At 39.8% G+C, this 24137-nt stretch overlaps 1 protein-coding gene across 1 annotated transcript in view; it reads left to right on the top strand.

Moving 5' to 3' along the window:
• Positions 1 to 11790: 11790 nt before the first annotated feature.
• The window catches only part of RALA (RAS like proto-oncogene A), a 72946-nt gene continuing 60599 nt past the window's right edge, over positions 11791 to 24137 (top strand). Inside the window, exon 1 of the mRNA XM_019451105.2 lies at positions 11791 to 11904. The gene's annotated coding sequence lies outside the window, so the exon portion shown is untranslated. The remainder of the gene's footprint in view (positions 11905 to 24137) is intronic.

Here is a 24137-nt window from a genome sequence, read left to right as displayed (position 1 = left end):
TAGCACACTCATTGTATTAGCATTCTTGTCCATCACAGTGGGGGAGGGGGGCAGGGGAGGGAAATGTCATTTAAAACTAATAGTGACCATAGCTGTTTCTTTCTTCTAAGATGAACTGGCAGAATTCATATCAGCAGGAACATTACTCTCTGTTGCTTCCTTCCTTTGGCAGATACTGGTCGAAAAGGAATAACAGAGGGACTGAAATTTCCAAGTATCTGCCCCACTTTTCTATGCCCCCAACAGATAAGATCCAAAGTAGATGGCTCTTAATTTGGCAGTACATGTAATGAGTTTTGATATGCAAAAATAAACCCGAGTCCCTGAGTAAGTGAAAAACTAAATTAATTTGAAAACAAGGCCTGAGAATTGTGATGAAGTGCTTCTTCCTGAAGAGATTAGCTTGAAGAATGAAACCAGAGACTACTGACTATGGAAGGTGACCAGTAAAAATTTCCAATAGACAGAATTCCCTAGGATGTTTAAAAACAAGAATTCCTAATAATCCATTTTAAGGTGTTTTACTGGAGTAAAGTAAACTCTATTTCCTCATTCTGAACCTTCAATAAAGTTTGGTGTGTGCACTCACACACATACACACATACACATACCTCTGTGTGTCTGATCTGAATAGCTTTTATATTGAGGAAAAGAAGCCATGTTCCATGAATGGGTGAACATAGTACATAAGGAGACATTTTGCCACAGGAGAGGAGATGAGCAATCAAGAATTAAATAGAAACAAGAAGTTGGACTTGAAGAATGTTAGCCTGAGGAACCTCAAAGAAATGTTGGGAGGATTTTGGATTTCCCACCAATTGCAAGATGAGGGTTAACTCAGTTTTTGAAATGTTCAAGGACAGATTTTATCAATTAAGATGACTTTGGCTTGCAAGTAACAGAAAACCCTGGCTCAATTTGACTTAAATAATAAGGTAGCTAATTATGTCATATTACTGCAAGGATAAAAGAAGAAGGGCAGAGAATATTGAGATGGGTTGGTTGACATTAAGGACTTAGGTCCTTTCAATATCTTCACTCTGACATTTCTAGCTGATAGCAAAGTGGGTAGAAGTTCTTGGCAATACATCAAGATACAATATCCAGAGTCAGGAAAGAGACCATTTATTGGAATCTTCCTTTTATGAATGAGGAAATCTTTCCAAGAAGCAACTCCAACAGACTTTCCTACACATCTAATTGGCCAGAACTGTATCACACGCCTGCTGTGAAACCAACCTGCTGACAAGGGGGGTTGCTCCCATCCAGAAACACCCTAAATGGCTTAGGCCAGTCAGGATTGACTCCTGAGTTGGGGATGAGTCATCTTCACCTAAGTCATAGGCAGATATAAGTAGATACCTAAAAAATTAGGATTGTTAGGTATATAGTGTGAGCTCCACTGGTGTTTGTGTCTCGAGGAAAATGACACATTGCATATATACAGTTTAGAGAATCATTTATGTAAAGTGCTTGAACAACTTGTACTAAGGCTAGTTTATTAGTCGTATAGTCATAAATAATGGTTTCGGTGGTTCTGTCAACAAGAAGTTCCTTTTGTTTTGTGGGAAGAACAGAAACAGAGACTCAAAGTTGATTTTTTTTTTCCAGCATAAAGGAAGTAGGACACATTTAGAAAAATGTGCTCAGTTCAAGGCATCATGTTTAAAGAAAACTGACAGAACCAGAGTACATGAAGAAATCCTATATTAGGAGGATGAGAAGGGATATTTGGAGAAAAAAGCCACTTGGGAGACTATAACTAAAGTCTCAATTTATTTGAAAAGTTAGTATGTGGAATGCAGCATAGACCTATTCTGAGTACTTCCACAGGTTAGAGGTAGGAAAATTGGCTGTAATTACAGACAGACACCCTTCAGGTCAAACTAACATGGCCAGCCAATAGCAGTGTTGTTGAGAGATTCTTGCTTTGGTGGGAAACCAGATCAGGTCAACGTGACTTTGAAACCTACTGTAAGCCGACACCCTACCTCATGTGTAGGCTGTGATGGACATCTGGGTATCCAGATATCTGGTCAAAATTATTCTCAGTGTGTATGTGAGAATGTTGTTAGATGAGATTAACCTTTCAATCGGTAGACTAAGTAAAGCAGACTGTCCTCCCAGATGCGTGTGGCCTCATCCAATCAGTTGAAGGCCTGAAAAGAACAAAACGGCTGACCCTCCTGAAAGGAGAAGGGAACTCCTCCTCCCTGATTGCCTTTAACCTGGGACATCAGCTTTTTTTCTTCCTTCAGAGTCAAATGGAAACATTGACTCTTTTTGAGTCTCTGGCCTCCTGGCTTTTGGACTAGAACTTACATCATTGGCTCTCCTGTGTCCCCAGCTTACTGACCACAGATCTTGAAGCTTCTCAGCCTCCATGTTATGTGAGCCAATTCTATAGAGAGAGATGGATAGTAGTCTCCTGTTGGTTCTGTTTCTCTAAAGAACCCTGACATACATGGACTGAGAACTTTTCACAAAGCAAATCTTTTCTTCAGTTCTTACAGGTGAGTAATTCATGCTCTGTAAATTAACTTTTTGCTTATTGCTGGTTTGAGGAAGACTAGAACTATGGTTCTACTTCAATTTTTATTGATCCATTCATCATCAGTGAGTTCTTTTCATTAGAAAATGGAAACGGGGTGCCTGGTTGGCTCAGTCGGTGGAGCATGTGACTCTTGATGCTGGGTTTGTGAGTTCGAGCCCCACATTGGGTGTGAAGATTACTTAAAGATAAGATCTTAAAGAAAAAACTGTTAACAGGTGGGCTACAGGATCTTTTGCCTTCCTCCAGAGGTCATGGTAAAATAATTTTTGAGAAATTCTCTGGTCTAGACCACTTCAAAAGTCTCCTAGAACTTCAAAATCCCATTATTATATTAATTTATTGGTTCCATAATTTTTTTCTTTGCGACTTCACGCTTTACTTTTTTCTGCTCAGAAAAAAGAAACACAATGAGTCAGAAGTGGAATAGAGAAAACTATAGGTTGTATTTTAAAATGGTCATTTCAAAAATATAGAGGGGTGCTTGGGTGGCTCAGTTACCTTCAGATAATGCCATCTTTGTACAGCAGTATTTGTGCAATTATTTGAATATTTTACCACGTTTGAGCTTTATATTTTATAAAAGTTAATGACTAAAATTGAAAATGTTGCCATTAATACTACAGTTGAGACAAAGTCCAAAAAAAAAAAAAAAATTAGGTTTTCCTAATGTTGTGAATCGTTAGCCCAAATCAGATTCTTTGTTGAACTTGGAGTTGATTTCCTGTGAATTCAAATATGAAAGGAAAGAACTATATGAGAGCACATTTAGAAAACACTGGAAATTTATCCTTGACAACTGTGTCTAAAAACATAAAATACAGTGACAAAGGAAATGGAGAGATTGTTAAAGTTATGGATTGAAAATTAACATCCTTAAGTATTCCAGAGATTCAAACACAGAAAGAACATGATATAAACAGAATAAGGATGCAACTCACTAATGAACCCATTATCAAGAGAAAACTGGAATTCAAATTTTTCTCAGTAATTTTCTGAAGTTTATAAAACATTAATAGTTATGGTCAGTACTCTACAAAATACACATCAACTTCCTTCCAACATGAAAATAAATTTCATCTACTAAATGTCGCCATAAATGGGAGAAATGGAATGTGAGTTAAGAAATTTATCATTTTTAATGTTTAACCCAGGTTTTAAATATATTAGGTATACATATGGCAGGGGTTAAAAAATAAAGCCTTTGTACAATAATTAGAATATTCTAGTATTTATATTATTGAGTTACGAGCCTGGTGTAATAGGTCTTAACTTTTGCTCATTTAACTTTCATACATTTTGGGGGACCACAGTATGTACAAAAGCAGACAATTACTTGTATTCTTGGAGCTAGATCCCTCTCTCTCGGGGAGTTGAGGGAAACGTGACCACAGATGAGAATACAAAGATAAGCTGATGTTGGATTGTGTAAGGCTGTAAAAGACACACAAAAGAGTTCAGACTATCCTGAGACTAATGGAAGTATTGAAAGGGTTGAGGCAGAGGAGTTCTATGAACCTATTTGCTCCAGAAGATCATGATAGTTGCAGTATGAAGAGTGGATATGTGGGGGGAATACACTGAACTCACGGGATCTGCACTGCAGTGATAGTAAGCAGGTAATAATGGTCAGGATTAGGAAAGTGGCAGTTGAAACGGAGTGGAGTGGATGACTGTGATATACCGAAAAGGAAGGTTTAACAGATTGTGGTGATAGAATGGATGTTGAGGAAGATGGAAAATTCAAAGTACACATTTAGATTTCTGGTTTGGGGCATTTGGGTGGGTGATGGCATCAGTTCAGTTTGGACACTTTGTGTTTGAGCTGGGTATGTATGAAACACCCAAGAGATACCAAGTAGGGAATTGAATATCAGTTTCAAGCTTAGGAGTGTGATCCTGGCTAGGAGTCATCAACATATGGATAGTAAAGCCACCAGCATAGATGAGATCATCCAAGAAGAATGTGTAGACTAGATTAAGTGATAAGAGCCTTACCATTCCTTGAATGGCAATATTTAAACAAAGACATAAGGTCCAAAGGTCAAGAAGGCGGGCCAGAAAGGAAACTTTGAAGTGTGGCGTCACAGAAGCTAAGAAAACAGATTGTTTTAAAAAAAGGCGGAGTGGGGGAGGATGGTCAACAAATTCAAATGCAGTTGAAACATTAAGAAGTGAGAGATATTATACAATAAGGATGATATTGGTGACTTTATCGGAGTAGTTTCAAAGCAGTGTTGGGAACAAAAGCCTGATTACAACTGGTTGAGGAGTAACTTGGAGGTGAGGAAGGAGAGATAGCAAGCACAGAAAATTCTCCGAAAATTTTTCTTTAGTGAAAGAAAGGAGAATCTGGGTAGAAGCTAGAGGGAGGGAAGATATGAGGGAGATACTTTCAACAAGGAAACAGTAGAGTGAGAGGTTGAATACACAATAAAAAGAGAATAATTGACTGAGTGTGGCCCTTCAGTAGATGGGAGGAGTTGAGGTCCAAAATACAGTCAGAATGACGTGGAAAGAATGAAGGACTGGATATGGATCAAAAGCTGGGGGCTGGGTTATAAAAACTAACATGCACTATCTCATGTAATTTTTAATTCTTATAATAAACTATTCAGAGTATTTTTAAAAGATTTTAAGTAATTTCTACACCCAATGTGGGGCTCAAACTCACAGCCCCGAGATCATGAGTTACATGCTCTACCAAACTAAGCCAGCCAGGCACCCGCAGTATAAGTATTTTAAAAGGCAGAGAATGATAGAATTTGTTCAAGTGTCCTGCTTATTAATAATATTTTCTCTTTCAAGACTTAAACCACCTAGATTTAAGGGACCTAGCCAAACATTCCTTCCTTTGTAAGGTCTGTGGTACAAAGTCTGAAATACAGTAAATATTGAATAAATGCTAATTAAATTCCCTTGGCTGACTCTGGACTCCAATAATCAGCTGCTTCACCACTGACAGCATCTAATTCTCCCTTCTGGCTTCTCAGATCTGTACCTTTTGGTCTAATCCTCTGTACCTACTGGATCCTTCCTGACTTTGTAAATACCTTCTGTTCTGGTCTATCCCCACCTCCCCACCTCTACCCTTTTCCAGGACAAACTGATTTATGATAGTATAATTCATTTTTATGAAGTATATTAACCACTAAATTCATATTCTGCATGAAGATATGAAGGTATTCTGTGCATGTGTATACGCCCCTGCGCCCCCCCCCCCCCGCATTCCCCCCCCCCCCCCCCCGCCAAATATAAGAATTCGGGAGCCATTAGAAATTGCTGCTGGGCATGTGATGATTCCTCTGAAAAGTAACACAACTTATGAAATTGAACAAAAACTAAGATGGGTATCAATTTTAATAGATGCTAACCAAAGGCTTATTTTTATAGGCTTTGTCAAAATACATGAAAGAGCCCTTAAGATTGGGTTCTTCATATACTAGTGATGAAAATGTACAATCTTATTTATAGTTAACAAGTATAAAAGTTTGCTCAAGGTTGAAAGATGACAAAGAAACCTGTAGAGAAGTAGAGAGATTAAAATAGAATCAAGTTTATCTATTACCTCATTCCAGGGAAGTATTTTATTTGAAAGATCAATATGAGCAGCCAATGGCTTCTAAACAATGAATACTTGATTACAGAACAAGAAGAATTGATTTTGGAGCTAGAATAGTGACAAGAGGACAATGTAAAATACAGTCCATCATCTCACGTACCTTAGCTATAACTGTATCTTAAATAAAATCATATGAGAATACTACACAGCTACAAGTCCGAAACTTTAGTACGTATGTTATTAACATTTCTTTTAATAGATCAGAAAAAATGAAAAGAATCAATATAGAAATATTTTCAGCTATACAAATTCCAGAGCTTTCCTGATTAAAAAAAAAAAAAAAAAAAAAAGGCTGAGGATTCCACCATTATTTACACACGTTTTTTCTACCCAGAAAATGTTTATTATCTAAAACAATCTTACCCATGTTAACCCTAGGCAAAGTGAATGCTGTCATTAGGCAACAGACTTGTTATTTGACACTTACATGTACTTGCCACATGCCAGGTACTGTTCTAAGTACTCTACAGGTATTCACTCATTTAATCTTAAAACCATGTAACAGAATATGGCAAATAATAATTTAAAAAACTAAAATTGCTATTTTTCTCTCCTACCCCATCATATGTAGTCAGTAAAAATACAGAAAAGCCCAGTGAAAAGATATTTAACTTAGACTTGTAAGATTTGAATTTGTTTCTGGCTCTATTTATGGTTCTGGGCAGAGCTTCCCCAACCTGACTGATGATCAGAATTCAAAGGAAGGTGTAATAGTTTATATTTGCTAGATAGATAGATAGATAGGTAGATAGATAGATAGATAGATAGATAGATAGATAGATAGATATAGATAGATAGCTATAGGTAGATAGATAGATGAAATAAACTTTACTTTGAGAGACAAAGACAGTGCAAGCAGGAGAGAGGCAGATAGAGAATACCCGAGCAGGCTTCACGCTGCCAGCTGTGGATCCTAATGTAGGGCTTGAACCCATGAACCATGAGATCATGACCTGAGGTGAAACCAAGAGCCAGACGCTTAACAGACTATGCTACCCAGTTATATTTTTATTTATGTAACTATATACATAAGGGATCACCCAAGACTTTCTGACTTTGTTTGGAGTGGGATTTCCCTTTAAAGCTGTACAGGTGACTCTGGGGAGTAGTGACACTTGGGGACCACTGATTTCAGTCTTATCCTCTAATTTCCTGACAGAAGTATGGAAATATGTGGTCCACAAGGGTGGACATGAAGAATTATAATAAAGGCCTAAGTTGTCAGACCTCTGTTCCTTATACATTCTCACCAGAGTGGCCACAAAAAAGGAGGGGGCTACTTGAATATTTAAGCAAAAATATTAGAAACGGTATCATACAAGTGACTGTCATCTATGGTACCTGTATAAGCCTACCCCTCCAAGGCCTGATGCCAATAAAAGTGAAGGAGGAAACGGAGGCAATGGCCTCACTAAGTTAAATTATAAAGCAAACCAAAACAAATGATCTTTTCCTCAATGTGTGGAAAACGTGCACACACACACACACACACACACACACACACACACACACACACAAACACACCCCTAAAAGTTTCCGAGGTGATTATAAATATGGGTTTTTTTCTTTAAGTATTCAACGGATCATCACAAGATACTTTTTATTTTCATCCCTAAAATGCTTTTGAGTATTTATGCCTGACATCATAAAGAAGACAAAGATGAATAAAACAAAGTTCCTGCCTTTTTGGTGAAGACACAGCCATAAACACAAGAATAGCAGTTTAAGTTTTAAAATTTTAAGTTTGGCTGAATTTTAGATTCTGCAGGCAAGCAATCTTAAGCCAGAAATGTCCCTATTCTAAATATATTCTGGCATAACTGTCATATCAAGCTGGTAACCATGGTATAAAGTCCTACAGGGAACAGTGCATTTGCAAATCTCAAAAATTTGACTTTGACTCTGCTACTTGACAATTTGTAGCAAGTCTTTAAGCCTCTGAGCCTATTTTTTTGAACAATGCGAGCCTCACAAAGTTGTTGTGAAAACAAAATGAAATAATATGTTATGGTGTCATGAGTACTATAGACAGCATTCATAACTCTACTAATGATAAACATGTATTCTGAATTTCTTTCCCATCAATAGTGACAAATTGCTAATAACCAACTGCTTTCTTATCTGGCCAATACACCCAAAGAAGCTTTTGTTGTTAACAGTTGCTCCTATACCTGTACTTATTGTACATTAATATTTTCATGAATTGGCAGGTAATGAGCGTGTGCATAAAATGTGCACATTATATTGCCATGAATATGTTTAAATGTGTTTATATATGCATATACCTTTCGAAAAAAATACCGAAGCCACTAATCTAATGGGCAAAATTTCATCTACTTTAAGGATAGACATTGGACAAAAGTTCACAGGCCTATACATTTTATTTTGTGTTTCTGATTAAATAATGATGGAAATGACAGAAGATTCACAGGAATGTTTCATGTTTCAGACAACCATGGAATTGCATGTCAAATTCTTATTATTCTATAGGGACATGAGTAATGCTTTCATAGAAAATTCCAGTTAAATGACTGCAGTAAACTAATCATTTATTTCTAAACAAGATTCCGACAAAAGCATACCTACCTATACATCCTCCCAAAGCATATATTAGCTATAACAGCAGTGAATCTAGGACTGTAGTTACTAAAATTTCTTTTACTTTTTACTCATACTGTATTTAACACATAAGGTTTGATCATAAATAATAAAAATTAAACACATAAGTCAAAAAGAAATCTAACCCTATTTTTTTTTTTTTTAATCGAAACCCATTTCAAAAACAGAATCCTTCATGTTGAGTTGCTCAGGCAACAAATTTAGGAATGCTCATGAGTTCTTCAGGATATTAGTGCTAATTATTAATAATATGTAGTTACAATCATACCCTTTCATCCAAGTACCTCAAAGAGCTTTTAAAGTATTAATTTGTTATTTCTTATATCTCTGAGAGGCAGGCCAGTAGAAGGCTATTATTATTTCTATTTTACAGTCAAAAACTAGGGCAGGGAGAGGTTAAGTGACTTTGCTAGGGTCATATGGTGAGCAAAGAACAAAAAAGGGACTTGAGGTCATTGTTCTCATTTCCAGTTCACTATGGTATCCATTATACAGTGGTTTAAAACACCTACATGTATTTCTATTCTAGAAAGACTGAGAATAATGTATTTGAATAATCTAAGAACTAAAGGTGAGAGTTCCTCATTTTTTATGTTCAAAAATGCTGAGTAAAAACTAATAATTAGTCTCTGGTTTGCCGCTGTAGCTATTATTTATAGGGCTTTTGTTATTTGTAGCTTTCTGAAGCCTCGGCTCAAAATAATCCATTCTATTTCTGACTGCTTTCAGCTAGGTTAACATGGCTATGAACAACCAAAAAGCAGCTGAGACAGGCTGACTAATGAACTTGTGGTTGTCTTTCATTGTGTTCCCACTGCTCACTCTTCTTGAAGTCATCCTTCTTCTAATTCTCCATTCAACAGATATTTGTGCAACCTATCATCCTCAGTCCTTAGTCTGTGGCCACTTTAAATAAGCTAATGTCAAAAGTAAATATATAAATAAACTATTGTCAATGATTAAATTTTAAAAAAAATTGTGAAATTAATCATGATACTTCATCTCTTGAGTTTGTAACGCTATACTAGGTACCATCGTCATATTCAGTTTCTTGTAAGCCTGACCTTTCTGGTCCTTACAAGAACATTAAACATTTGAGTATTAGCATGGGGGATTTTAAAAATGTTCTATTTCAGCAATTTGCCCAAGAAAAGGTAGCATGAAAGAAGTGGTTTTGAAACTGTGCTCAATAAAGGGAGACTGCAGTGGGCTTGGATGTGGTGATACAAAACCTGTGATGTTTTTAACTTCAGCCCAGAATCTCCCTCAGAGCTTCCAGACACATGTAGCAACTGCCATTGGACTGCACCGCTGGTACTTCACTCACCAGGTCCCAAATGGCACTTTTCCACATCCCCTGCCGGAGTCCAGCCATTCACTATCTCCTTTTTACAACTTTACCCTCCCCCCCAAACCAAAACAAGGCATCATTATTGCTACTTCCGTTCCCTTACCCAGAATCTGCCCTCAGCAATTACATTTACATTCAGTTGATCTGGCATCCTGATATTTTAGGAATCCATGTTTTTTGGATGCCAACTACCATTCACATAATGGTCCTTATCCTTTCTCTGGATTTCTGTAACGTCCCTTGTCTACAAGCCCTCCTGCCCTACTCCTCCCCTCAACTAACATCCTCCACCAACAGCCTAAATTGTAAATCTATCCAGGCTCATTCCTCTATCCATGGCCTCACCAAGACATGAAACACAGTTCACGATTTGGTTCCTATCTGCTTCTCCGGACTCATCTTTTTTCAGTAACCCAGGCTTGAACTTTAAACCCTGTAATTACTACTCAGACTTCTAAACACGTATCATCTGTCCCTGGGCTGCATGTCTTTTTCGTTAAGATCTGGATTTGCCATCCCATCTCTTATGTTTGTGCTGGGAAATCCCTTATCTTGAAACTCTAACACAGTTAGTGGTCATCTATTCTTTCCTCCGTACACCTTGATATATACACTTCCAATCATAATTGCTTTTATGTCTGCGCATCAGACTGGGCATTCCTTGAACGAGGTGTGCAAAACAGGGAGTGGGTACTCAATAGGGGTGGGGAGGGGGTGGAGAAAAGGTAATAAATAAATGGCAGGAGATAAGACTCTATTTGCTAACGGATGTTAGGCAAAAGATCTATTTCGAACCTGTGGAAGGATTCAAATAAAGCAACAGATTTAGTGGAACTACTTCTAACTTAAGCTACCAAATCACAACACGGAGCCGCCGTTTGATCTCAGCGCCACACCAGACACCAGACCTGCGGTGTCCAGGGGGTTCAAGTGCTCTCAGCAAAAGATCACAGACCATCCGCGGGGGGCGAGTTCTCCAGGGATCAGCAGATAGATATGAGGCCCAGCGCAGGTACCGAAACCCTCCAGCCAGGGCAGGAGACTGACCAAACCATCTCCAAGGATTCGGCCCGCGAGGAGCCACGTCGCCAGCTCCCCTTTGGGAAACCCCGGCCACAGGACAGAGCGGCCTCCACCCTAGGACAGCCAGGGAGAAGCGGCTGCCCCCGGAAGCAAGATGGCGGCCTCGCTTTCCCCTCCTTCCCCGGGAACCCCCTCCCGGTCCCCAGAAGAGAGACAAGGACGTCGCGGCGCCGACGCTGAGATCCGGGAACCTCCGCGGGGCCCGCGGCCACTCCCGGGCCCCCGGGAGGCGACTCCACCTCGCCGGACGCGGGGAGTCGGGTGTGGGGCCGTCCAAAGGGCAGCGCAGCCCGCCCTCGGCACGCAGAGGGTGGACGCCTGCTAGCCCGCGCCCTCCTGGCCATTGTTCTCCAGCTCCGGCCCCAACACCCCCCTTCTCCGCTCGCGAACAGGAAGTTACTCCCCAGCCGGCCCCGCCCCGCTTCCCAGCGCCCCGGAAGTGATCTGCGGCGGCTGCTGCAGAGCGGCCAGGAGGAGGGTGGATCTCTGGAGAGCGGAGCGCCCCTAGTCCTCCTCCTCCTCCTGCCGCCCAGGCTCCGCCGCCGCCCGTCGGACTCGTCCTTCTGCCTCTCGCGGCGGGGAACCTCCCAGACGACCAGGGCTGAGCTCTCTCCGGCCGAAGCCAGCTCAGCCGCGGCTTCCGGAGCCCGCGGGGCGGCAGACCGGCTTGCGGTGCAGGTGAGCGATGCCTGCCCGGGCCGCCCCGGGAGAGGTTGGGGCCGCTGGGGCGGCGGCGGCGGGGGTGTGTCCGGGCGGCGGCCGGCCGAGGCCGAGGCTCAGGGCCCGGACGCGGAGATTGCAAGTGCCGCGTTCTGCCCGGGGACGAGCCCAGGCTGGAATCCGGGGCGCGGTGTTCGCTGCTGTGCGGGCGAGTGTACGCCCGAGAGCCGGCGGCTGCGGCGCGGTCCTCCGAGCCCAGCACCTCCTTGAGTTGGCCTCGTCGGAAGGTCACCCCGCATCTCTGGCCCGCCGCGCCGAGGTCCCCGCCTGGGCGGTGCCCGCGACCTGGGGGGACCCATCGCCACCGCCGCAGTCCCCGCGCCTCACTCCGCCCCTCTCCCCTCCTTCCCTTTCTTCCAGTCCTCGCGTGTACCAGAGCAGTTGCTTTTTAAGCATCTCCGCCAAGGTTTTGTGCCAGTCTAAGGAATGGCTTTTTCAGACTGAAGTCATTAGATGCTCCGCATTGAACTGCACTGGTTTACCCATATTAGGGTAATCCAGCCTCGAAAACGAAGAAGAGAATATAGATGTTGAGCGAGGGGGTGTTTCCTTCGTGGTTCTTTCCTTAAGGTTTTCCAGGAGTGGAAGATGTGATTTGTATGCTTTAGGCTGGGTATATATGTGTAAGTGGGCAGGGATGACAGCACAGAGAGGTGGCAGTGTTGTTTCAAGGTTGAAGGAGAATTAGGGAGTTAACTGGCCTTTGCTGGGAAACCTGAACGTCCAGACTTGTGAGAGCTTATCCAAGTGTCTTTAGGGTTGTGTGAGAACTCCAGTGCCACGCCCTACGTGTCAAGCTGAAAAGCACCCAATTTACAAATTGTGTTTGGTTGGGGGAGGGGGAGCTTTATAAAACGTGTGTCATAAGTTAATTCTTGTCGTGAAAGTACAGTACAACTTTAATCGTGTTCCCAAACTCGGATAACAAAATTTGTTAGTAAACTCGCAGAAGGCTTTTTTTTAGCTTCTTTTTTAATGTATTTAAATGTATCTTACTCGTTTATGTGGGTCTGTCTCTATTAATACAATATTACTATAAAATGACTTGTGACTCTTCAGACATTATTTTTAGACTTTGAATTTTTTCAGGGCAGGAACCATGTCTTATGCATCCATGTGTTCCCATGCTATGTCCCTGGAACAAAGAAGTTATTCCCATATTTCCACTGAATGAATGTGTAGGTGATCCCACAGTTGTTGCCTCAGGAAACATTTATTTTGTTGGGGTTTTTGTTTGTGTTCTAGTTTCTTGGCACATACAGACTTTGCTTTGTCTTAATGTTTTTTTAGCAGGGTTAAAGGACGATTCAAGAAGAATCCTTTGCTGTCCTTCCAAAACTGTCCTCCCCTGAAAGGTTAAAATTATATTTGGGCTATTGTGATTAGGCATTATAATAACTTGTTGTATTCCAGTCTTAAATACTTACTACTTAAGCATGTGTGTCCAGAGTTATTAAGAGATTTTCTAGTGACAGTAAGTTTATGTTTGGAGTTGATAACTGTTCCCCGTCTTAATCAGAAAGAGGAAATTGGGAGTCACCACTGTTTGGAAAACATGGTACGTCACAGAATTGGTTACAGTGGCTTATTTCTCCCATGGGTACATGAAATCCTCTGACATCCTGGTATGACCTTGGCATGATTTACCAGTAGGCACTTCCACATTTCTTTTCAGAGATCCAGGTGTTCTCTAGTGTGACTGCTGAATGTGCAATCATTTGTATCACTTATTTTGAAGTAGTTCATACAACACTTCTTTGCAGGGCTCTCAGGGAGAAAGGGCCTACTTATAGGGAAGAATCTTGTCTACATTTGTTTATGGGGAGAGTTTTTGTCTCTAGAGGGTAGGGTTATTTTCACTTTAGGGAGGTCCAAAAAAAAAAAAAAAAAGTGCTGATATCTTCTTTCCCCTCCAATTGTCTGGTGGCGGTCCTGCACTGGTTTTCCAGCTCAGCTTCTGCAGAACATAAATAAATGTACCAGAATCACTTCTTGTATGTGTATCAGTGTTCTACACACTTGTATTCCTTAGTGGATGGAGGGCAAGGACAGTCACTTTTAGAATACAATGATATTTTTAAGGAGGGAAAAGATTATGATTTGGAAGAAGTAGGGAGACAGTTTATGGTTTTTATTGTTTTATAAAATGTTTTAACTCTCAGACACTAAGGTGAGGGAAGCCTGCAGTTTCTTATCTCCGAAACATCACCACTATACAGAGGTCAGATTTTTCTATTTTAATTCAACAACCCTCTTGGTAATAAATCCGTATACATTGATTGCCTGCCAAGCGCTATGTTAAGAGCTTTAGTTATATTATTTTTAAATCTCCACAGTACCTTTGTAAGATAGGCAGTTTTGCCGTACTTTACTAAGACTAAGTGAAGTTATTATTGGCTGGAGGCTAGTAGCTGGTAATTATTAGAATCTGGATTTGAAAGTAATGAATTCTGAGAGCATTGCATATTGCAATTAATCCTAAAAGGCTGAGGAAAAACAAGATTCTGATTGAGCTGAGCTTCAGGAATGTGAAGATAATGGGCCCTTCAGCACTCTTGGCCATCCAGTGGGTCCTGGGGTTACCACTGTTTATTTCCAGCGTGCCTGCAAATACAGTGTTCTCATCTGCTGTGTATGCCATGATGAAAAAATGGTTGGATATTGTTCGGATAGGTGCCCTGGAGGAGTAGAGTATTAGGAACTCAACAGTGGTGTTGATACCGCTTTTTTACCTCTGAAGTACCTGAATAATCCCTACTTGAGAGGACTATGGAAAACCTATTTTGTAGTGGCCTTTCCTGAAATCTTGTTTTTCAGTTCTTTCATTAAAGGAGGTTGGGGTGGGGGAGGTTGTAGGGGAATTGGGAAGAATGGTAAAAGAGGCAGGGTTGTCTTGGGTCTGTTTTTACCATTTCGGACCATATATCGTTTTCTCTTTGGGTTTAGTGTAGAGGCTTAAAGGTGGCAGAACTCTTGTAAGGGTCTAATTGCTATTCACCCTTTCCCAGCCTGTGCATTTCTTTTTCCTTTCAAAAAATGCACTTTTTAAAAAAAATTTTTTTTTAACATTTATTTATTTTTGAGACAGAGAGAGAGAGAGAGAGAGAGAGCATGAACAGGGGAGGGTCAGAGAAAGAGGGAGACACAGAATCTGAAACAGACTCCAGGCTCTGAGCTGTCAGCACAGAGCCTGACGCAGGGCTCGAACTCACGAACCATGAGATCATGACCTGAGCCGAAGTCGGACGCTTAACCAACTGAGCCACCCAGGCGCCCCTCAAAAGATGCACTTTTAATGGGCTTGATTTCAAGGATGTGTTCATCTCTTGGTTTAAAAAAAAAAAAAAAAAAAAAAGTATGTAGCTCTAAGTAAAATATGGCTCATTCTCCAGTCCCCATTAGTAATAGTTTTTCTTTTTTTCTTTACATCTGAGACACCTTTTTTACTACCTTATGACACTCATAAGGATTTGGCTACCATATAGAAAAAAATGAAATTAAAGCTCCATGAGTTTTAAGAGTCACAGGAATACACTTTAGAAGAGAATTTAAATCTCTGATATAATTATACCCAAAGGTATAGTTGCTCAACATCAAGATTGTAGTCTGTGCAAGCCAAAAACAGCAAGCTGACATAAAATATTGTGATATTATTCTTAAAGGCCTTCACAGTTAGAATTCACAGTTAGAATTGTGACACACACAATCTCTTTGAAATCTGAGGTCCAGTTGGGTTGCCGAATTCACTTATTGAAACTAAAGGTCAGGGTTTGACAATGTTGTGTTGGAGAATAAGACATAGTAGGATTATGAAATGACTTCTACTCCCAGATGCATTGTGAAGGGTGGGCAAAGATCCCCGGTTTCGACAAACATCACGATTGTAGTCATCTAAGCCACAGGATCCCTGCTTTCTAACGCAGTTGAGTAGCTGGCATAGTAACTGATTGAAAATGGAGGTTGCCCACTACTGATTGCAAATACTTTAGTTCAGCTGCCCTGTCTAGGTCCGTTCTGGATTATTGCAGCAGCCTGTTAGCCTCTTGGTGCCACCCCACCTCCATCTTTTCTCCACACTTGGTTAGAGCAGTTATGACACTCCCCTACTTTAAGCCCTTTCGCAGCTCTTTCTTGCCCATTAACAAAATCCAAACTCCTTTTATCCCTAAATCTCATATAAAAAATTCTCAAGACCTACTCCTTACCTAACTCTCTAGCCTCATCTCTTCTCTTGCAGGGTATTCTGTTCCAGCAATACCAGGCTTCTTGAATGCTAGCGTTTTCCTAGTCCTCCATTTCCTCTTCCGTAGTTACTTTTAGCCATTCCTCCTTATTCCAGTTTAGTAATGCCTACTTATCTTCCAGCACTCAGTTTAGTATCTTGATTAGATTCTTTCTCTTGATCTCATCCCTCAAACAACAGGAAACCAACCAACCAACCAATCAAATAAGAACCCCAGGAACTTTCAAGACTGGGCTGGTTCCTCCTATTATGTGCTGCCGTAAAATCTAACATAGCACTTACCACTATGGACAGTGCCTTCATTAGTCTATTGTAAATTTTGTTGATCACAGTCCATAGTAACCTCATAGGTACATACATAAATATACTCTTAAAAGCCTTCACAAGGGGCACCTGGGTGGCTCAGTAGGTTAAGCATCTGACTTTGGCTCAGGTCATCATCTCAAAGCTCATGAGTCCAAGCCCCACATCAGGCTCTGTGCTGACAGCTCAAAGCCTGGAGCCTGCTTCAGAGACTGTTTCTCCCTCTCTGCCCCTCCCCTGCTCACACTCTGTCTCTGTCTCTCTCTGTCTCTTTCAAAAATAAACATTAACAACAACAACAAAAACCTTCACAGGCCTTTATCAGAATCTTTAGTTCATGACATCCTTGTCATATCAATAATTTTTTCACAGCATCCCTAGGTCAAAAGAAACACCTAACAGTTTATTAAATAGGCCCAGACAATTTAATAATTATTTATGTCCTAAAGATTTAGTAGTCATTTGAAAAAAATAATACACATAAATTAAAACAAATTACTTTTTTTTTCTTAACTGCAGAATATTCCATGGCGTATTCAACCTATGTCCTGTACTTGGACGTTTAAGTAATTTCCAATATTTTTCAATTATAAATAATGTTATAATGAAAATCTTTACATATGTGTGTCTTTGTATTGTTGGAGGTAAATATTCAGGATAAATGCATATATAAGATTTGTTAGATATTGACAAATTCCTCTTCTTAATGGAACTCTACTATTTTGAATACCTTCCAGCAATGTGTAAGAGTTCCACAGCCTCAATGGACTATATTGTCAAGTTTTTGAATTTCTGCCAATCTAATAGGTGAGAAATGGTATCTCAGTATAGTTTTAATTTGTAAATTGAACATCTTTTTGTACATTAAAGGGTCATTTTTTTTACATTTAAAAATTAAATGTTCATGTTATTTACCTACTTTTTAAGTAATTTTTGGTCTTTTTCCCTCAGGTTTTAAAAGTTCTCTTTATTTAAGAATGTTAACCATTTAGGGGCACCTGGGTGGCTCAGTCGGTTAATCGTCGACTTTGGCTTAGGTCATGATCTCATGGTTCGTGGGTTCAAGCCCCATGTCGGGCTCTGTGCTGACAGCTAAAAGCCTGGAGCTCGCTTCACATTCTGTATCTCCTTCTCCCTCTGCCCCTCCCCTGCTCACTTGTGCTCGCACTCTCTCTCAAAAATAAATATTAAAAAAATTAAAAGCAAAAAAAGATTGTTAACCATGTAACTTTGATGTATGTTGCAGATACTTTGCCCACTCATCTTTGGCATTGCTTACAGGGTTTTTTGGACGTGTGAAAGTCTGTTCTTGTGTAGTTAAATATATTAATCTTAAATTTTTTGCATCTGAATTTTTCATCATCATTAGAGAGTCATTCCTTATCCTCAGGTTGTAGAGGAATTCACCCATGCCGCCTTCCGGTATTCTTATAGTTTCATTTTCCGCATTTAGTTTTCTGACCCATTTGGAGTACATTTACGTTTATGGTGTGAGGAATGGGTATAATGTTATCATTTTCTACATGGCTCTCTAGTTGTCCCAGTGCCATTTAGTTTTTAAAAATCTTGGCTCCCTTTGTCATATACTAGAATTTTTATGGAGTTGGGTGTATTTTACTCTGTTGAACTGTTTATGCACCAGTACCATACTGGTTTAATCATGGGGGCGTTGTATATGATTTAATATCTGGTAGGTCTATGCCCCATTATAACTTGTCCTCTTCTGTGTCGTCCTTGCTGTTCTTGCGTGTTGTATTTTTCCATATGCACTTCGGTGTCAATTTTTCTAAGTCCATTCATTAAAAAGATCATTGCTATTTTTATTGAGATTGCATTAAACTTATGATTTAACTTAGAACTGATTTCTTGATGGTGTTGGAGACATCTTAACCTAGAACAAGCAATGTTTTTTCATTTTCTTAAATCAACTTTTGTGTCTTTGGGGAAAGGTCTATGGTTTTCTTCGTATAAGTTTTGAACATTTCTTGTAGAGTTTATTCCTAAGTGTTTTATCTTTTGTTGTTGTTGTTACCGTTATAAATAGAATTTTCTTATACATTATATCTTCTAATTGGTTATTATTCATGTAAATGAATAGTGCTGATTTCTGCATGTTTTCCTGCTACTTTGCTAAAGTCTTATTGTTTGAGTTACTTTTATCATTGCTTCCTTTAGGCTCAGATATACTATCGTGTCACCTGTAGAGATTTCAATCCTTTCTTTTCCAATGGTTATGCCTCTAAATGTTTATGTTATCTAATTGCATTGATTAGTATCTCCAGAACAATGTTAAACAGAGGAATAACAGTGTCTTCAATAAGACATGCTGATTGTTTTGTTGTATTATTTTTTTCTGTGGATATGCAAAAATCTACATTGTACTAGATATTATCTTAGCTATGGAAGTGTCTTTCAAAGCCTGCAGTCCTTCACTGTGTCTGTAAGAGACACTAAATGGAGATGCATGTGGTTAGAGGCAGGAAATACTGACTTTCCTAGTGGACAGAGCAAAGTACAAAGATAAGCAAGGTGAGGACTAATATAAGGTTTCCCAGTTCACACAACCAGTCCTAAGTTTTGTTCTTACCTTGCCACATAGTTCTTCTGAACTTCATTTCAGTCTTCTCTCAGCCAGTCATGCTTGCCATAGGGTAACCTCCTTTTCTCCTCTAGGCTAAAGCTGCCATGGGTCTGTGAAGATCTAAGGATTCCCTTCTAGGCTTTCGCAGTCTTTTTTTTTTTTTTTTTTTTTTTTTAATGTTTATTTATTTTTGAGAGAGAGAGAGAGCCCACTCAAGCTGAGGAGGGACGGGGAGGGGGGACAGAGGACCCAAAGCTGTACTGGCAGCAGAGAGCCTGATGTGGGGCTTGAACTCACAAACCACGAGATCGACCTGAGCTGAAGTTGGATGTTTAACCAGTTGAGCCACTGAGGAATCCCTAGGCTTTCACAGTCTTAAGTGGTGTCCTCATATTGTAGACAGATAAATTAGGCTTACCTTTTATTGATGTGGTCATGGCTTGGCTCCTTGGGTCTGTAGGTCATATGGCAAGTCAGGTTTATAATTAAATGAGCTTATCCCTGGGAGTGACCTAGAGTACACAGATGTAGGGTTGTTCCAGAGAAGTTTGTAGAGCCTGGATCATCTGTTTTTTCTCCACAATTCGTTTTGGAAGACCCAGTCTTCTAGCTGGAAGTGATGTGTTTGTGTGGAATCAAGTGTTGGGTGGGCATCCAGCATATATGGTGTCCACATGCCGGTTATGGATACACACCAGTGTTGCCTCCCAAGTTCTAGAGGGTGCTTTCATTCGACTGCCATCTAAGTCACCCAGAAAGTTCAAATAGCACATTTTCCGTAAATTCTTATAATTTCACAATTATCTAGGTCCATTGGTGAACTCTCAGTCCACATCCTGTTTCTGTGTTTGTCATTCTAAGCATTTCCTTTCCCAGGAGTGCAGGGAAGGATATTTATTAATTTCTTGCCTCCTGGGCTGACGTGCTCCTCCCCCAGAAGTCCCTGCAACTCTTAGTCCATGGTCTGTTGTCCATCATCATGGTCCCAGGAGCGCTGGTAGGTGGGGTGTTTAATAATCCCTTTTGGTCCCAGCTTTGAGGAGCTCTCACTCACCAGGCCGTTTGTCCATCTCTGCTTTTCCCAGGACCCATGTTGCCTTTTTCTCTCTGGGTCACATTGCCTCACTGGCATGCAGTTCATCCTTGAGAGGTTTTGGGGATGCCTTGCTGTGAAAACCCTCAAGTCTCACCCTCCGGTAAATTGATGGCACCTTGATGGCAGAGCTTGGGCAGGAGGTTGGTTTTTTCCTGTTCCTTCCCCCCCTCCCCCCCCCCCCTTACTTTATCTACCCTCACCTTTTAAGTCTGAGGACAGTCTGTCTCCCCTCATCCTTCTGCGAAAGACATTTGTCTGTGACAGAAAATCTCCATTCCCTGAGGTCTTTGGCTGCCGTAGTCTTAATGCTTGGATTGTTGGAAACTTTCCCACTACCCTGTTAGTCTCCAAGGTCTTCATATGTCTCCATGATACAACTAAGATAATTCTTCAACTCTTCTACAACTAAGAATAACTTCACTTATTCTTATTTGCTGCTTGTGGGTTTTAGTAGCTTTTTGGTCCTTCAGAATAAAACAGAACTTGGTCATTTTCTCTGCTTATATCCTTTTATCCTTTGCTTTGGCTTAGATCATAAAACCCATTCTTGTCTTTATATTTTGTTTTTAAAGTTTATTTGCTCACAACTGTTTAAATTCTTTGTACAGTAACTGGTCATTTATATTTTTTATTCTGTGAATTGTCTTTTTATGTCCTTTGCTTATTTGAAGGGTATGGGCGCTAGATTTTTTTTTTTTTTTTTTAAAATAACAGATTTATTGAGATGAAATTCACATACTGCAAAAGTTACTCTTTTAAAGTATAATTTGGTGGTTTTTAATACAGTCACAGAATTGTGCAGCCACGGCCACTATCTGATCTGACCACATTTTCATGACCCCAAAAAGAAACCTCATGCTCATCAGCCTTCACTCCTGATTCCCTCCACCGGCAGCTCCAGGGAACTACTGATCCACTTCCCATCCGTACAGATTTTCCCATTCTGGACATTTCTGGATTCCATGAATGGAATCATACAATATGTGGTCTTTTGTGTTTGGCAATTTTCACTTAACATCATGTTTTCAAGGTTCGTCCATGTTGTAGCATGTATCAGTACTTCATTCGTTTTTATGGCTAAATAATGTTCCAGTGAGTAAATATACCACATTTTGTTTATCTGTTCATCCGTTGATGGACATTTGGGTGCGTCCACTTCTTGGCATATATTGGATAATGCTGCTATGAAAATAGATGTACATGTTTTTGCATGGACATGTGTTTTCATTTCTCCTGGGTGTGTGTGTGTGTGTGTGTGTGTGTGTGTGTGTGTATGTATATATATATATATATATATATATATATATATATATATATATATGAATGGAATTACTCGGTCATATGGTAACTTTGCGTTTAACATTTTGAGAAACTGCCAAACTGTTTTCTTTTTTTTTTTTTTTTTTTCAACATTTTTTAATTTTTATTTTTGGGACAGAGAGAGACAGAGCATGAACGGGGGAGGGGCAGAGAGAGAGGGAGACACAGAATCGGAAACAGGCTCCAGGCTCCGAGCCATCAGCCCAGAGCCTGACGCGGGGCTCGAACTCACGGACCGCGAGATCGTGACCTGGCTGAAGTCGGACGCTTAACCGACTGCGCCACCCAGGCGCCCCTGCCAAACTGTTTTCTAAAGCACCTGCACCATTTTACTTGCTCCCTATTGGTGTATAAGGCTTCCTAGTTTCTCTGCATCCTCACCAACATTTGTTATAGTCCATCTCTTATTAATTATAGCCATCCTAGTGGGTGTGATTATCTTCTTTCATCTGCTAGAATACTTTGTCTAAGCTGCCCTGTGTGTGTGAAGTAATGTACATCTTGGCATATCCTGTCTTTTTCTTCTTAGACATTTTAGTTTGATGTCCAGTTCCAAGAATGTTCTCTTTGTTGTAAAAACTGTAAATGTGGCTTTTTGTTGGAACCTCTAAGTGAACTTTGCTTTTGATTCATAGCAAGGTTTTTGCATTAGTGTGTCTGATGAGTTTCAAGCTGTTACAATTTTCAGTTGTTAAAAGCACACTGTTACAAATTGTTGCATAACAAGTACCTAGACAAAGTGCCTAATAGAGTGAAGGGGAATCATTCATAATCAACACTGACAGTGTTTTCAAGAATTGTTGGTGCTGTATTGACTACAAAATTGGGGAACACCAATTATAGACAAGAGTAACCAAAAATGGTGCTAGGTTTAATAAACTGAGCACTTCTGTGCGCATGATCTCATTTGATCTTTGTATCAGCCAAGAGAGATATAGGTGGGATGGGAAAATTTATTGACCTTCAGTCAAAATGTTTTACTGAATGTACTTGTAACATAAAGATTTCCACACCAACCAATACCTATGTTGCTTTGTCTTAAATTATTTAAAAAGTATTGGTTAGCATTAGCATTTTCATAAAGCTCTAACTTGCTCACAGCGTAGTTATTTTATTCTTTTAGTTCCCATTTGTTCCCTGTTATTATCTGTATCTGAACAGGTATGGAATAGAGATGATGGTCTCTGTACCTCAACTATGTGCCTCTTTCTGAAATGCATAGAAAACTGCACTGGTGATTCTTTTATACTTGGTTACCTTTTAACTCTTCCCTGGCCCCCCAGCTTTGTATTTTGAAACATTTCCAACTTACAAAAAAACGTTAAAAGAGTAGAATATTGAATGCCTGTATTTCCCAATCATCCTCTCTTCACCGATTACCGATTATTATTTTGCCCTGTTTACTTTATCTTTCTAAGTATAGATGCTTTTATTTTTCTCTACTTTGAAAGAAGTTGGAGACCTCATGAAACTTCACCTCTGTGTACTTCATCTTACGTCTTCTGAGAATAAAGGCATTCTCCCGTATCATCATAATACTGTTGTTTAACACATAAGTAATAATTTCATAACATCATCTACTATGTAGCCCAGATTCAGATTTCTCTAGTTGCCACCAATTGTCTTTAAATAGCTGTTTTTCCTCTGATCTGTTGGCTTATTATGTCTTCCTTAGTCCCTATTTCATTTTTTCTAATTAACTTTTTTGAGATACAATTTACATATCATAAAATTCACCCATTTAAGTTACAGTCATTTTTGGTAACTGGTTGTGTAACCATCACCAATATCCAGTTTTTAAACATTTTTATCACTTCAGTAAAATCCCTTTGCCCATTTGTAGTTATCCCCATCCCTACCTCCAGCCCCAGGCAACCATTAACTTACATTCTATCTCCACAGATTTGCCTTTTCTGGGCATTACTATAAATGGAATCATACCATGAGTAATCTTTGGGTTTTTTTTACTTAGCATAATTTTTTTCTGGCTCATCATTTTGTGGCATGTGTCACTAATTCTTTTCTTTTTATTGGTGAATAGTAGGTAAGTATTCCATTCAATAGATTCACCACATTTTGCTATCCATTTACCAGTTGATGAACATTTGGATTGTTTCCCTTTTTTGGTTGTTACGAATAATTCTGCTATGAACATTCATGTACAAGCCTTTGTGTGGACATATGTTTTTATTTCTCCTTTATACACCTAGGAATAGAAATGCTCAGTTGTATGGTACATTTATGTTTAACCTTTTAAGGAGGTGCTAAACTGTTTTCCAAAGTGGTCTCACATTATTTTGCATTCCCACCAGCAATGTTTGAGAGTTCCCATTTCTCTGCACTTTAAAAAGAAATTTTTTTAATGTTTATTTGAGAGAGAGAGAGAGAGAGAGAGAGAGAGAGAGAGAATGAATATGAGCGGGGGAGGGGCAGACAGAGAGGGAGACACAGAAGCTGAAGCAGCTCCAGGCTCCGAGCTGTTCGCACAGAGCCCAACGTGGGGCTCAAACTCAAGAACCGTGAGATCATGACCTGAGCTGAAATTGGACACTTAACCGACTGAGCCACCCAGGGGCCCCTCATTTTTCTGCACTTTTAAGAATGGTTATTAGGTTAGTCTTTTTAGAAATTATTATGGCCAGTCTACT

This window comes from Panthera pardus, unplaced genomic scaffold, assembly GCF_024362965.1.
Source record: "Panthera pardus isolate Hobbes unplaced genomic scaffold, ASM2436296v1 HiC_scaffold_8, whole genome shotgun sequence".
NCBI lineage: Eukaryota > Metazoa > Chordata > Mammalia > Carnivora > Felidae > Panthera > Panthera pardus.
This window is presented reverse-complemented; position numbering and strand designations above follow the sequence as displayed.